We start from the raw sequence: 14525 nt of genomic DNA on the forward strand, positions 1-14525 counted from the left end.
GGCTGCACTGCAGTGAGTCCAGAGAGTGCACTGGCACCACTGGGGCTGCACTGCAGTGAGTCCAGAGAGTGCACTGGCACCACTGGGGATGCAGTGCAGTGAGTCCAGAGAGTACACTGGCACCACTGGGATGCAGTGCAGTGAGTCCACAGAGTGCACTGGCACCACTGGGGATGCACTGCAGTGAGTCCACAGAGTGCACTGGCACCACTGGGGATGCAGTGCAGTGACTCCAGAGAGTGCACTGGCACCACCGGGGATGCAGTGCAGTGAGTGCAGAGAGTGCACTGGCACCAGAGGGGATGCACTGCAGTGAGTCCAGAGAGTGCACTGGCACCACTGGGGATGCAGTGCAGTGAGTCCAGAGAGTGCATTGGCACCACTGGGGATGCACTGCAGTGAGTCCAGAGAGTGCACTGGCACCACTGGGGATGCAGTGCAGTTGAGTCCAGAGAGTGCACTGGCACCAATGGTGATGCAGTGCAGTTAGTACATAGAGTGCACTGGCTCCACTGGGGATGCAGTGCAGTGACTCCAGAGAGTGCACAGGCACCACAGGGGATGCAGTGCAGTGAGTCCAGAGAGTGCAATGGCACCACAGGGGATGCACTGCAGTGATTCCAGAGAGCGCACTGGCACCACTGGGGATGCAGTGCAGTGAGTCCAAAGAGTGCACTGGCACCACTGTTCATTCAGTGATGTGAGTCCAGAGAGTGCACTGGCACCACTGGGGATGCACCTCGGTGAGTCCAGAGAGTGCTCTGGGAAAACTGGGGATGCAGTGCAGTGAGTGCAGAGAGTGCACTGGCACCACTGGGGATGCAGTTCAGTGAGTCCAGAGAGTGCACTGGCACCACTGGGGATACACTGCAGTGAGTCCAGAGAGTGCACTGGCACCACTGGGGATGCACTTCAGTGAGTCCAGAGAGTGCACTGGCACCACTGGGGATGCAGTGCAGTGAGTCCAGAGAGTGCTCTGGCACCAACTGGAACTGCACTGCAGCGAGTTTTGAGATTGCACTGGCACCACTGGGGATGCACTGCAGTGAGTCCAGAGACTACACTGGCACCACTTGGGATGCAGTGCAGTGAGTCCAGAGAGTGCACTGGCACCACTGTTCATGCAGTGCAGTGAGTCCAAAGAGTGCACTGGCACCACTGGGGATGCAGTGCATGAGTGCAGAGAGTGCACTGGCACCACTGGGGATGCAGTGCAGTGAGTCCAGAGAGTGGACTGGCACCAGAGGGGATGGAGTGCAGTGAGTCCAGAGAGTGCACTGGCACCACTGGGGATGCAGTGCAGTGAGTCCAGAGAGTGCACTGGCACCACTGTGGATGCAGTGCAGTGAGTGCAGAGAGTGCACTGGCACAACAGGGGATGCACTGCAGTGAGTCCAGAGAGTGCACTGGCACCACTGGGAAGGCAGTGCAGTGAGTCCAGAGAGTGCACTGGCACCACTGGGGATGCACTGCAGTGAGTCCAGAGAGTGCAGTGGCACCACTGGGGATGCAGTGCACTGAGTCCAGAGAGTGCACTAGCACCACTGGGGATGCAGTGCAGTGAGTCCAGAGAGTGCACGGTCAGCACTGGGGATGCAGTGCAGTGAGTCCAGAGACTGCACTGGCACCACTGGGGATGCACTGCAGTGAGTCCAGAGAATGCACTGGCACCACTGGGGATGCAGTGCAGTGACTCGAAAGAGTGCACTGGCACCACTGGGGATGCAGTGCAGTGAGTCCGGAGAGTGCCCTGCCACCAATGGTGATGCAGTGCAGTGATCCAGAGAGTGCACTAGAACCACTGGGGATGCAGTGCAGTGAGTCCAGAGAGTGCACTGGCACCACTGGGGATACAGTGCAGTGAGTCCAGAGAGTGCACTGGCACCACTGGGGATGCAGTGCAGTTAGTCCATAGAGTGCACTGGTTCCACTGGGGATGCAGTGCAGTGACTCCAGAGAGTGCACAGGCACCACAGGGGATGCAGTGCAGTGAGTCCAGAGAGTGCAATGGCACCACAGGGGATGCACTGCAGTGATTCCAGAGTGTGCACTGGCACCACTGGGGATGCAGTGCAGTGAGTCCAGAGAGTGCACTGGCACCACTGGGGATGCAGTGCAGTGAGTCCAGAGACTGCACTGGCACCAACTGAAAATGCACTACAGTGAGTCCACAGAGTGCACTGGCACCACTGTTCATTCAGTGATGTGAGTCCAGAGAGTGCACTGGCACCACTGGGGATGCACCTCGGTGAGTTCAGAGAGTGCTCTGGGAACACTGGGGATGCAGTGCAGTGAGTGCAGAGAGTGCACTGGCACCACTGGGGATGCAGTGCAGTGAGTCCAGAGAGTGCACTGGCACCACTGGGGATGCAGTGCAGTGAGTCCAGAGAGGGCACTGGCCCAACAGGGGATGCACTGCAGTGAGTCCAGAGAGTGCACTGGCACCACTGGGGATGCACTGCAGTGAGTCCAGAGAGTGCACTAGCACCACTGGGGATGCAGTGCAGTGAGTCCAGAGAGTGCACTGGCACCACTGGGGATGCACTGCAGTGAGTGCAGAGAGTGCACTGGCACCACTGGGGATGCACTGCAGTGACTCGAAAGAGTGCACTGGCACCACTGCGGATGCACTGCAGTGAGTCCGGAGAGTGCCCTGGCACCAATGGGGATGCAGTGCAGTGACTCCAGAGAGTGCACTGGCACCACTGGGGATGCAGTGCAGTGAGTCCAGAGAGTGCACTGGCACAACTGGGGATGCAGTTCAGTGAGTCCAGAGAGTGCACTGACACCACTGGGGATGCACTGCAGTGAGTCCAGAGAGTGCACTTGCACCACCGGGGATTCACTGCAGTGAGTCCAGAGACTGCACTGGCACCACTGGGGATGCAGTGCAGTGACTCCAGAGAGTGCACTGGCACCACTGGGGATGCACTGCAGAGAGTCCAGAGAGTGCACTGGCACCACTGGGGATGCAGTGCAGTGAGTGTAGAGAGTGCACTGGCAACACAGGGGATGTACTGCAGTGAGTCCAGAGAGTGCACTGGCACCACTGGGGATGCACTGCAGTGAGTCCAGAGAGTGCACTGGCACCACTGGGGATGCACCCCGGTGAGTCCAGAGAGTGCACTGGCACCTAAGGGGATGCAGTGCAGTGAGTCCAGAGAGTGCACTGGCACCACTGGGGATGCACTGTAGTGAGTCCAGAGACTGCACAGGCACCACTGGGGATGCAGTGCATTGACTCGAGAGAGTGCACTGGCACCACTGGGGATGCAGTGCAGTGAGTGCAGAGAGTGCACTGGCACCACTGGTGATGCACTGCAGTGAGTCCAGAGAGTGCACTGGCACCACTGGGGATACACTGCAGTGAGTCCAGAGAGTGCACTGGCACCCCTGGGGATGCAGTGCAGTTGAGTCCAGAGAGTGCACTGGCACCTTGGGGATGCAGTGTAGTGAGTGCAGAGAGTGCACTGGCACGAGTGGGGGTGCACTGCAGTGAGTCCAGAGAGTGCACTGGCACCACTGGGGTTGCAGTGCAGTGAGTCCAGAGAGTGCACTGGCACCACTGGGAATGCAGTGCAGTGACTCAGAGAGTGCACTGGCACCACTGGTAATGCACCGCAGTGAGTCCAGAGAGTGCAATGGCACCACAGGGGATGCACTGCAGTGATTCCAGAGAGTGCACTGGCACCACTGGGGATGCAGTGCAGTGAGTCCAGAGAGTGCACTGGCACCACTGGGGATGCAGTGCAGTGAGTCCAGAGACTGCACTGGCACCAACTGAAAATGCACTACAGTGAGTCCACAGACTGCACTGGCACCACTGTTCATTCAGTGATGTGAGTCCAGAGAGTGCACTGGCACCACTGGGGATGCACCTCGGTGAGTCCAGAGAGTGCTCTGGGAACACTGGGGATGCAGTGCAGTGAGTGCAGAGAGTGCACTGGCACCACTGGGGATGCAGTGCAGTGAGTCCAGAGAGTGCACTGGCACCACTGGGGATGCAGTGCAGTGAGTCCAGAGAGGGAACTGGCACAACAGGGGATGCACTGCAGTGACTCCAGAGAGTGCACTGGCACCACTGGGGATGCACTGCAGTGAGTCCAGAGAGTGCACTGGCACCACTGGGGATGCAGTGCAGTGAGTCCAGAGAGTGCACTGGCACCAACTGTAAATGCACTGCAGCGAGTTTTGAGATTGCACTGGCACCACTGGGGATGCAGTGCAGTGAGTCCAGAGACTACACTGGCACCACTGGGGATGCACTGCAGTGAGTCCAGAGACTACACTGGCACCACTGTTCATGCAGTGCAGTGAGTCCAGACAGTGCACTGGCACCACTGTTCATGCACTACAGTGAGTCAACAGAGTGCACTGGCACCACTGTTCATTCAGTGATGTGAGTCCAGAGAGTGCACTGGCACCACTGGGGATGCACCTCGGTGAGTCCAGAGAGTGCACTGTCAGCACTGGGGATGCAGTGCAGTGAGTCCAGAGAGTGAACTGGCACCACTGGGGATGCAGTGCAGTGAGTCCAGAGAGTGCACTGGCACCACTGGGGAGGCACTGCAGTGAGTCCAGAAAATGCACTGGCACCACTGGGGATGCAGTGCAGTGAGTCCAGAGAGTGCACTGGCACCACTGGGGATGCAGTGCAGTGAGTGCAGAGAGTGCACTGGCACCACTGGGGATGCAGTGCAGTGAGTGCAGAGAGTGCACTGGCACCACTGGGGAGGCCGTGCAGTGAGTCCAGAGAGTGCACTGGCACCACTGGGGATGCACTGCAGTGAGTCCAGAGAGTGCAGTGGCACCACTGGGGATGCAGTGCACTGAGTCCAGAGAGTGCACTGGCACCACTGGGGATGCAGTGCAGTGAGTCCAGAGAGTGTACGGTCAGCACTGGGGATGCAGTGCAGTGAGTCCAGAGAGTGCACTGGCACCACTGGGGATGCAGTGCAGTGAGTCCAGAGAGTGCACTGGCACCACTGGGGATGCACTGCAGTGAGTCCAGAGAGTGCACTGGCACCACTGGGGAGGCAGTGCAGTGAGTCCAGAGAGTGCACTGGCACCACTGGGGATGCACTGCAGTGAGTCCAGAGAGTGCACTGGCACCACTGGGGATGCAGTGCAGTGAGTCCAGAGAGTGTACGGTCAGCACTGGGGATGCAGTGCAGTGAGTCCAGAGAGTTCACTGGCACCACTGGGGATGCAGTGCAGTGAGTCCAGAGACTGCACTGGCACCACTGGGGATGCACTGCAGTGAGTCCAGAGAGTGCACTGGCACCACTGGGGATGCAGTGCAGTGACTCGAAAGAGTGCACTGGCACCACTGGGGATGCAGTGCAGTGAGTCCGGAGAGTGCCCTGGCACCAGTGGTGATGCAGTGCAGTGATCCAGAGAGTGCACTGGAACCACTGGGGATGCAGTGCAGTGAGTCCAGAGAGTGCACTGGCACCACTGGGGATACAGTGTAGTGAGTCCAGAGAGTGCACTGGCACCACTGGGGATGCAGTGCAGTTAGTCCATAGAGTGCACTGGCTCCACTGGGGATGCAGTGCAGTGACTCCAGAGAGTGCACAGGCACCACAGGGGATGCAGTACAGTGAGTCCAGAGAGTGCAATGGCACCACAGGGGATGCAGTGCAGTGATTCCAGAGAGTGCACTGGCACCACTGGGGATGCAGTGCAGTGAGTCCAGAGAGTGCACTGGCACCACTGGGGATGCAGTGCAGTGAGTCCAGAGACTGCACTGGCACCAACTGAAAATGCACTACAGTGAGTCCACAGAGTGCACTGGCACCACTGTTCATTCAGTGATGTGAGTCCAGAGAGTGCACTGGCACCACTGGGGATGCACCTCGGTGAGTCCAGAGAGTGCTCTGGGAATACTGGGCATGCAGTGCAGTGAGTGCAGAGAGTGCACTGGCACCACTGGGGATGCAGTGCAGTGAGTCCAGAGAGTGCACTGGCACCACTGGGGATGCACTGCAGTGAGTCCAGAGAGGGCTCTGGCACAACAGGGGATGCACTGCAGTGAGTCCAGAGAGTGCACTGGCACCACTGGGGATGCAGTGCAGTGAGTCCAGAGAGTGCACTGGCACCACTGGGGATGCACTGCAGTGAGTCCAGAGAGTGCACTGTCAGCACTGGGGATGCAGTGCAGTGAGTCCAGAGAGTGCACTGTCAGCACTGGGGATGCAGTGCAGTGAGTCCAGAGAGTGCACTGGCACCACTGGGGATGCAGTGCAGTGAGTCCAGAGAGTGCACTGGCACCACTGGGGAGGCACTGCAGTGAGTCCAGAAAATGCACTGGCACCACTGGGGATGCAGTGCAGTGAGTCCAGAGAGTGCACTGGCACCACTGGGGATGCAGTGCAGTGAGTGCAGAGAGTGCACTGGCACCACTGGGGATGCACTGCAGTGACTCGAAAGAGTGCACTGGCACCACTGCGGATGCACTGCAGTGAGTCCGGAGAGTGCCCTGGCACCAATGGGGATGCAGTGCAGTGACTCCAGAGAGTGCACTGGCACCACTGGGGATGCAGTGCAGTGAGTCCAGAGAGTGCACTGGCACAACTGGGGATGCAGTTCAGTGAGTCCAGAGAGTGCACTGGCACCACTGGGGATGCACTGCAGTGAGTCCAGAGAGTGCACTGGCACCACCGGGGATTCACTGCAGTGAGTCCAGAGACTGCACTGGCACCACTGGGGATGCAGTGCAGTGACTCCAGAGAGTGCACTGGCACCACTGGGGATGCACTGCAGAGAGTCCAGAGAGTGCACTGGCACCACTGCGGATGCAGTGCAGTGAGTCTAGAGAGTGCACTGGCAACACAGGGGATGCAGTGCAGTGAGTCCAGAGAGTGCACTGGCACCACTGGGGATGCACTGCAGTGAGTCCAGAGAGTGCACTGGCACCACTGGGGATGCACCCCGGTGAGTCCAGAGAGTGCACTGGCACTACTGGGTATGCAGTGCAGTGAGTCCAGAGAGTGCACTGGCACCACTGGGGATGCACTGTAGTGAGTCCAGAGACTGCACAGGCACCACTGGGGATGCAGTGCAGTGACTCGAGAGAGTGCACTGGCACCACTGGGGATGCAGTGCAGTGAGTGCAGAGAGTGCACTGGCACCACTGGTGATGCACTGCAGTGATTCCAGAGAGTGCCCTGGCACCACTGGGGATACACTGCAGTGAGTCCAGAGAGTGCACTGGCACCACTGGGGATGCAGTGCAGTTGAGTCCAGAGAGTGCACTGGCACCTTGGGGATGCAGTCTAGTGAGTGCAGAGAGTGCACTGGCACCAGTGGGCGTGCACTGCAGTGAGTCCAGAGAGTGCACTGGCACCACTGGGAATGCAGTGCAGTGACTCAGAGAGTGCACTGGCACCACTGGTAATGCACTGCAGTGAGTCCAGAGAGTGCAATGGCACCACAGGGGATGCACTGCAGTGATTCCAGAGAGTGCACTGGCACCACTGGGGATGCAGTGCAGTGAGTCCAGAGAGTGCACTGGCACCACTGGGGATGCAGTGCAGTGAGTCCAGAGACTGCACTGGCACCAACTGAAAATGCACTACAGTGAGTCCACAGAGTGCACTGGCACCACTGTTCATTCAGTGATGTGAGTCCAGAGAGTGCACTGGCACCACTGGGGATGCACCTCGGTGAGTCCAGAGAGTGCTCTGGGAACACTGGGGATGCAGTGCAGTGAGTGCAGAGAGTGCACTGGCACCACTGGGGATGCAGTGCAGTGAGTCCAGAGAGTGCACTGGCACCACTGGGGATGCACTGCAGTGAGTCCAGAGAGGGCACTGGCACAACAGGGGATGCACTGCAGTGACTCCAGAGAGTGCACTGGCACCACTGGGGATGCACTGCAGTGAGTCCAGAGAGTGCACTGGCACCACTGGGGATGCACTGCAGTGAGTCCAGAGAGTGCACTGGCACCACTGGGGATGCACTGCAGTGAGTCCAGAGAGTGCACTGTCAGCACTGGGGATGCAGTGCAGTGAGTCCAGAGAGTGCACTGGCACCACTGGGGATGCAGTGCAGTGAGTCCAGAGAGTGCACTGGCACCACTGGGGAGGCACTGCAATGAGTCCAGAGAATGCACTGGCACTAATGGGGATGCAGTGCAGTGACTCGAAAGAGTGCACTGGCACCACTGCGGATGCACTGCAGTGAGTCCAGAGAGTGCAATGGCACCACAGGGGATGCACTGCAGTGATTCCAGAGAGTGCACTGGCACCACTGTTGATGCAGTGCAGTGAGTCCAGAGAGTGCACTGGCACCACTGGGGATGCACTGCAGTGAGTCCAGAGAGTGCACTGGCACCACTGGGGATGCAGTGCAGTGAGTCCAGAGAGTGCACTGGCACCACTGGGGATGCAGTGCAGTGAGTGCAGAGAGTGCACTGGCACCACTGGGGATGCACTGCAGTGACTCGAAAGAGTGCACTGGCACCACTGCGGATGCACTGCAGTGAGTCCGGAGAGTGCCCTGGCACCAATGGAGATGCAGTGCAGTGACTCCAGAGAGTGCACTGGCACCACTGGGGATGCAGTGCAGTGAGTCCAGAGAGTGCACTGGCACAACTGGGGATGCAGTTCAGTGAGTCCAGAGAGTGCACTGGCACCACTGGGGATGCACTGCAGTGAGTCCAGAGAGTGCAGTGGCACCACCGGGGATTCACTGCAGTGAGTCCAGAGACTGCACTGGCACCACTGGGGATGCAGTGCAGTGACTCCAGAGAGTGCACTGGCACCTCAGGGGCTGCACTGCAGTGAGTCCAGAGAGTGCACTGGCACCACTGGGGATGCAGTGCAGTGAGTCTAGAGAGTGCACTGGCAACACAGGGGATGCACTGCAGTGAGTCCAGAGAGTGCACTGGCACCACTGGGGATGCACTGCAGTGAGTCCAGAGAGTGCACTGGCACCACTGGGGATGCACTGCAGTGAGTCCAGAGAGTGCACTGGCACCACCGGGGTTTCACTGCAGTGAGTCCAGAGAGTGCACTGGCACCACTGGGGATGCACTGCAGTGAGTCCAGAGAGTGCACTGGCAACACTGGGGATGCACTGCAGTACGTGCAGAGAGTGCACTGGCACCACTGGTGATGCACTGCAGTGAGTCCAGAGAGTGCACTGGCACCACTGGGGATGCAGTGCAGTGAGTCCAGAGAGTGCACTGGCACCACTGGGGAGGCACTGCAATGAGTCCAGAGAATGCACTGGCACTAATGGGGATGCAGTGCAGTGACTCGAAAGAGTGCACTGGCACCACTGCGGATGCACTGCAGTGAGTCCAGAGAGTGCAATGGCACCACAGGGGATGCACTGCAGTGATTCCAGAGAGTGCACTGGCACCACTGTTGATGCAGTGCAGTGAGTCCAGAGAGTGCACTGGCACCACTGGGGATGCACTGCAGTGAGTCCAGAGAGTGCACTGGCACCACTGGGGATGCAGTGCAGTGAGTCCAGAGAGTGCACTGGCACCACTGGGGATGCAGTGCAGTGAGTGCAGAGAGTGCACTGGCACCACTGGGGATGCACTGCAGTGACTCGAAAGAGTGCACTGGCACCACTGCGGATGCACTGCAGTGAGTCCGGAGAGTGCCCTGGCACCAATGGAGATGCAGTGCAGTGACTCCAGAGAGTGCACTGGCACCACTGGGGATGCAGTGCAGTGAGTCCAGAGAGTGCACTGGCACAACTGGGGATGCAGTTCAGTGAGTCCAGAGAGTGCACTGGCACCACTGGGGATGCACTGCAGTGAGTCCAGAGAGTGCAGTGGCACCACCGGGGATTCACTGCAGTGAGTCCAGAGACTGCACTGGCACCACTGGGGATGCAGTGCAGTGACTCCAGAGAGTGCACTGGCACCTCAGGGGCTGCACTGCAGTGAGTCCAGAGAGTGCACTGGCACCACTGGGGATGCAGTGCAGTGAGTCTAGAGAGTGCACTGGCAACACAGGGGATGCACTGCAGTGAGTCCAGAGAGTGCACTGGCACCACTGGGGATGCACTGCAGTGAGTCCAGAGAGTGCACTGGCACCACTGGGGATGCACTGCAGTGAGTCCAGAGAGTGCACTGGCACCACCGGGGTTTCACTGCAGTGAGTCCAGAGAGTGCACTGGCACCACTGGGGATGCAGTGCAGTGAGTCCAGAGAGTGCACTGGCAACACTGGGGATGCACTGCAGTACGTGCAGAGAGTGCACTGGCACCACTGGTGATGCACTGCAGTGAGTCCAGAGAGTGCACTGGCACCACTGGGGATGCAGTGCAGTGAGTCCAGAGAGTGCACTGGCACAACAGGGGATGCAGTGCAGTGACTCCAGAGAGTGCACTGGCACCACTGGGGATGCAGTTCAGTGAGTCCAGAGAGTGCACTGGCACCACTGGGGATGCAGTGCATGAGTGCAGAGAGTGCACTGGCACCACTGGGGATGCAGTGCAGTGAGTCCAGAGAGTGGACTGGCACCAGTGGGGATGGAGTGCAGTGAGTCCAGAGAGTGCACTGGCACCACTGGGGATGCAGTGCAGTGAGTCCAGAGAGTGCACTGGCACCACTGGGGATGCACTGCAGTGACTCGAAAGAGTGCACTGGCACCACTGTTGATGCAGTGCAGTGACTCCAGAGAGTGCACTGTCACCACTGGGGATGCACTGCAGTGATTCCAGAGAGTGCACTGGCACCACTGGGAATGCAGTGCAGTGAGTCCAGAGAGTGCACTGGCACCACTGGGGATGCAGTGCTGTGACTCCAGAGAGTGCACTGGCACCACTGGGGATGCAGTGCAGTGAGTCCAGAGAGTGCACTGGCACCACTGGGGATGCACTGCAGTGAGTCCAGAGATTGCACTGGCACCACTGGGGATGCAGTTCAGTGAGTCCAGAGAGTGCACTGGCACCACTGGGGATACACTGCAGTGACTACAGAGAGTGCACTGGCACCACTGGGGATGCAGTGCAGTGAGTCCAGAGAGTGCACTGGCACCACTGGAGATGCACTGCAGTGAGTCCAGAGAGTGCACTGGCACCAACTGGAGCTGCACTGCAGTGAGTCCTGAGATTGCACTGGCACCACTGGGGATGCACTGCAGTGAGTCCAGAGACTACACTGGCACCACTGTTCATGCAGTGCAGTGAGTCCAGAGAGTGCACTGGCACCACTGGGGATGCAGTGCATGAGTGCAGAGAGTGCACTGGCACCACTGGGGGTGCAGTGCAGTGAGTCCAGAGAGTGCACTGGCACCATTGGGGAGGCAGTGCAGTGAGTCCAGAGAGTGCACTGGCACCACTGGGGATGCACTGCAGTGACTACAGAGAGTGCACTGGCACCACTGGGGATGCAGTGCAGTGAGTCCAGAGAGTGCACAGGCACCAGTAGGGATGCACTGCAGTGAGTCCAGAGAGTGCACTGGCACCACTGGAGATGCACTGCAGTGAGTGCAGAGACTGCACTGGCACCACGGGGAATGCACTGCAGTGAGTCCAGAGAGTGCACTGGCACCACTGGGGATGCAGTGCAGTGAGTCCAGAGAGTGCACTGGCACCACTGGGGATGCAGTGCAGTGAGTCGAGAGGGTGCACTGGCACCACCGGGGATTCACTGCAGTGAGTCCAGAGAGTGCACTGGCAACAGTGGCGATGCACTGCAGTAAGTGCAGAGAGTGCACTGGCACCACTGGGGATGCAGTTCAGTGAGTCCAGAGAGTGCACTGGCACCACTGGGGATGCACCCCGGTGAGTCCAGAGAGTGCACTGGCACCACTGGGGATGCACTGCAGTGAGTCCACAGAGTGCACTGGCACCACTGGGGATGCACTGCAGTGAGTCCAGAGAGGGCTCTGGCACAACAGGGGATGCACTGCAGTGAGCCCAGAGAGTGCACTGGCAGCACTAGGGATGCAGTGCAGTGAGTGCAGAGAGTGCACTGGAACCACTGGAGATGCACTACAGTGAATCCACAGAGTGCACTGGCACCACTGGGGATGCAGTCCAGTGAGTCCAGAGAGTGCACTGGCATTACTGGGGATGCAGTGCAGTGAGTCCAGATAGTGCACTGGCACCACTGGGGATGCAGTGCAGTGAGTCCAGAGAGTGCACTGGCACCACTGGGGATGCACTGCAGTGAGTCCAGAGAGTGCACTGGCACCACTGGGGATGCAGTGCAGTGAGTCCAGAGAGTGCACTGGCACCACTGGGGTTGCAGTGCAGTGAGTCAACAGAGTGCACTGGCACCACTGTTCATTCAGTGATGTGAGTCCAGCGAGTGCACTGGCACCACTGGGGATGCACCTCGGTGAGTCCAGAGAGTGCACTGTCAGCACTGGGGATGCAGTGCAGTGAGTCCAGAGAGTGCACTGGCACCACTGGGGATGCACTGCAGTGAGTCCAGAGAGTGCACAGGCACGACTGGGGATGCAGTTCAGTGAGTCCAGAGAGTGCACTGGCACCACCGGGGTTTCACTGCAGTGAGTCCAGAGAGTGTACTGGCACCACTGGGAATGCAGTGCAGTGAGTCCAGAGAGTGCACTGGCAACACTGGGGATGCACTGCAGTAAGTGCAGAGAGTGCACTGGCACCACTGGGGATGCAGTGCAGTGAGTCCAGAAAGTGCACTGGCACCACTGGGGATGCACCCCGGTGAGTCCAGAGAGTGCACTGGCACCACTGGGGATGCACCCCGGTGAGTCCAGAGAGTGCACTGGCAGCACTGGGGATGCACCCCGGTGAGTCCAGAGAGTGCACTGGCACCACTGGGGATGCACTGCAGTGAGTCCAGAGAGTGCACTGGCAGCACTGGGGATGCAGTGCAGTGAGTCCAGAGAGTGCACTGGCACCATTGGGGATGCACTGCAGTGAGTCCAGAGACTGCACAGGCTCCACTGGGGATGCAGTGTAGTGACTCCAGAGAGTGCACTGGCACCACTGGGGATGCAGTGCAGTGAGTGCAGAGAGTGCACTGGCACCACTGGGGATGCAGTGCAGTGAGTCCAGATAGTGCACTGGCACCACTGGGGATGCACTGCAGTGAGTCCAGAGAGTGCACTGGCACCACTGGGGATGCAGTGCAGTGAGTCCAGAGAGTGCACTGGAACCACTGGGGATGCACTACAGTGAATCCAGAGAGTGCACTGGCACCACTGGGGATGCAGTGCAGTTAGTCCAGAGAGTGCACTGGCATTACTGGGGATGCAGTGCAGTGAGTCCAGAGAGTGCACTGGCACCACTGGGGATGCAGTGCAGTGAGTCCAGAGAGTGCAATGGCACCACTGGGGATGCACTGCAGTGAGTCCAGAGAGTGCACTGGCACCAGTGGGGGTGCACTGCAGTGAGTCCAGAGAGTGCACTGGCACCACTGGGGTTGCAGTGCAGTGAGTCCAGAGAGTGCACTGGCACCACTGGGGATGCACTGCAGTGAGTCCAGAGAGTGCACTGGCACCACTAGGAATGCAGTGCAGTGAGTCCAGAGACTGCACTGGCACCACTGGGGATGCACTGCAGTGAGTCCAGAGAGTGCACTGGAACCACTGGGGATGCACTGCAGTGAGTCCAGAGAGTGCACAGGCACGACTGGGGATGCAGTTCAGTGAGTCCAGAGAGTGCACTGGCACCACTGGGGATGCACTGCAGTGAGTCCAGAGAGTGCACTGGCACCACTGGGGTTTCACTGCAGTGAGTCCAGAGAGTGCACTGGCACCACTGGGGATGCAGTGCAGTGAGTCCAGAGAGTGCACTGGCAACACTGGGGATGCACTGCAGTACGTGCAGAGAGTGCACTGGCACCACTGGGGATGCAGTGCAGTGAGTCCAGAAAGTGCACGGGCACAACTGGGGATGCACCCCGGTGAGTCCAGAGAGTGCACTGGCACCACTGGGGATGCACCCCTGTGAGTCCAGAGAGTGCACTGGCAGCACTGGGGATGCAGTGCAGTGAGTCCAGAGAGTGCACTGGCAGCACTGGGGATGCAGTGCAGTGAGTCCAGAGAGTGCACTGGCACCAGTGGGGATGCACTGCAGTGAGTCCAGAGAGTGCACTGGCACCACTGGGGATGCAGTGCAGTGAGTCCAGAGACTGCATTGGCACCACTGGGGATGCACTGCAGTGAGTCCAGAGAGTGCACTGGCACCACTGGGGATGCAGTGCAGTTGAGTCCAGAGACTGCACTGGCACCACTGGGGATGTAGTGCAGTGAGTCCAGAGAGTGCACTGGCACCACTGGGGATGCAGTGCAGCGAGTCCAGAGAGTGCACTGGCACCATTGGGGAGGCAGTGCAGTGAGTCCAGAGAGTGCACTGGCACCACTGGGAATGCAGCGCAGTGACTACAGAGAGTGCACTGGCACCACTGGGGATGCAGTGCAGTGAGTCCAGAGAGTGCACTGGCACCACTGGGGATGCAGTGCAGTGAGTCCAGAGAGTGCAATGGCACCACTGGGGATGCACTGCAGTGAGTCCAGAGAGTGCACTGGCACCAGTGGGGGTGCACTGCAGTGAGTCCAGAGAGTGCACTG

Source organism: Anser brachyrhynchus (assembly GCF_964034855.1).
Source record: "Anser brachyrhynchus genome assembly, contig: SCAFFOLD_32, whole genome shotgun sequence".
NCBI classification, from domain to species: Eukaryota; Metazoa; Chordata; class Aves; order Anseriformes; family Anatidae; genus Anser; species Anser brachyrhynchus.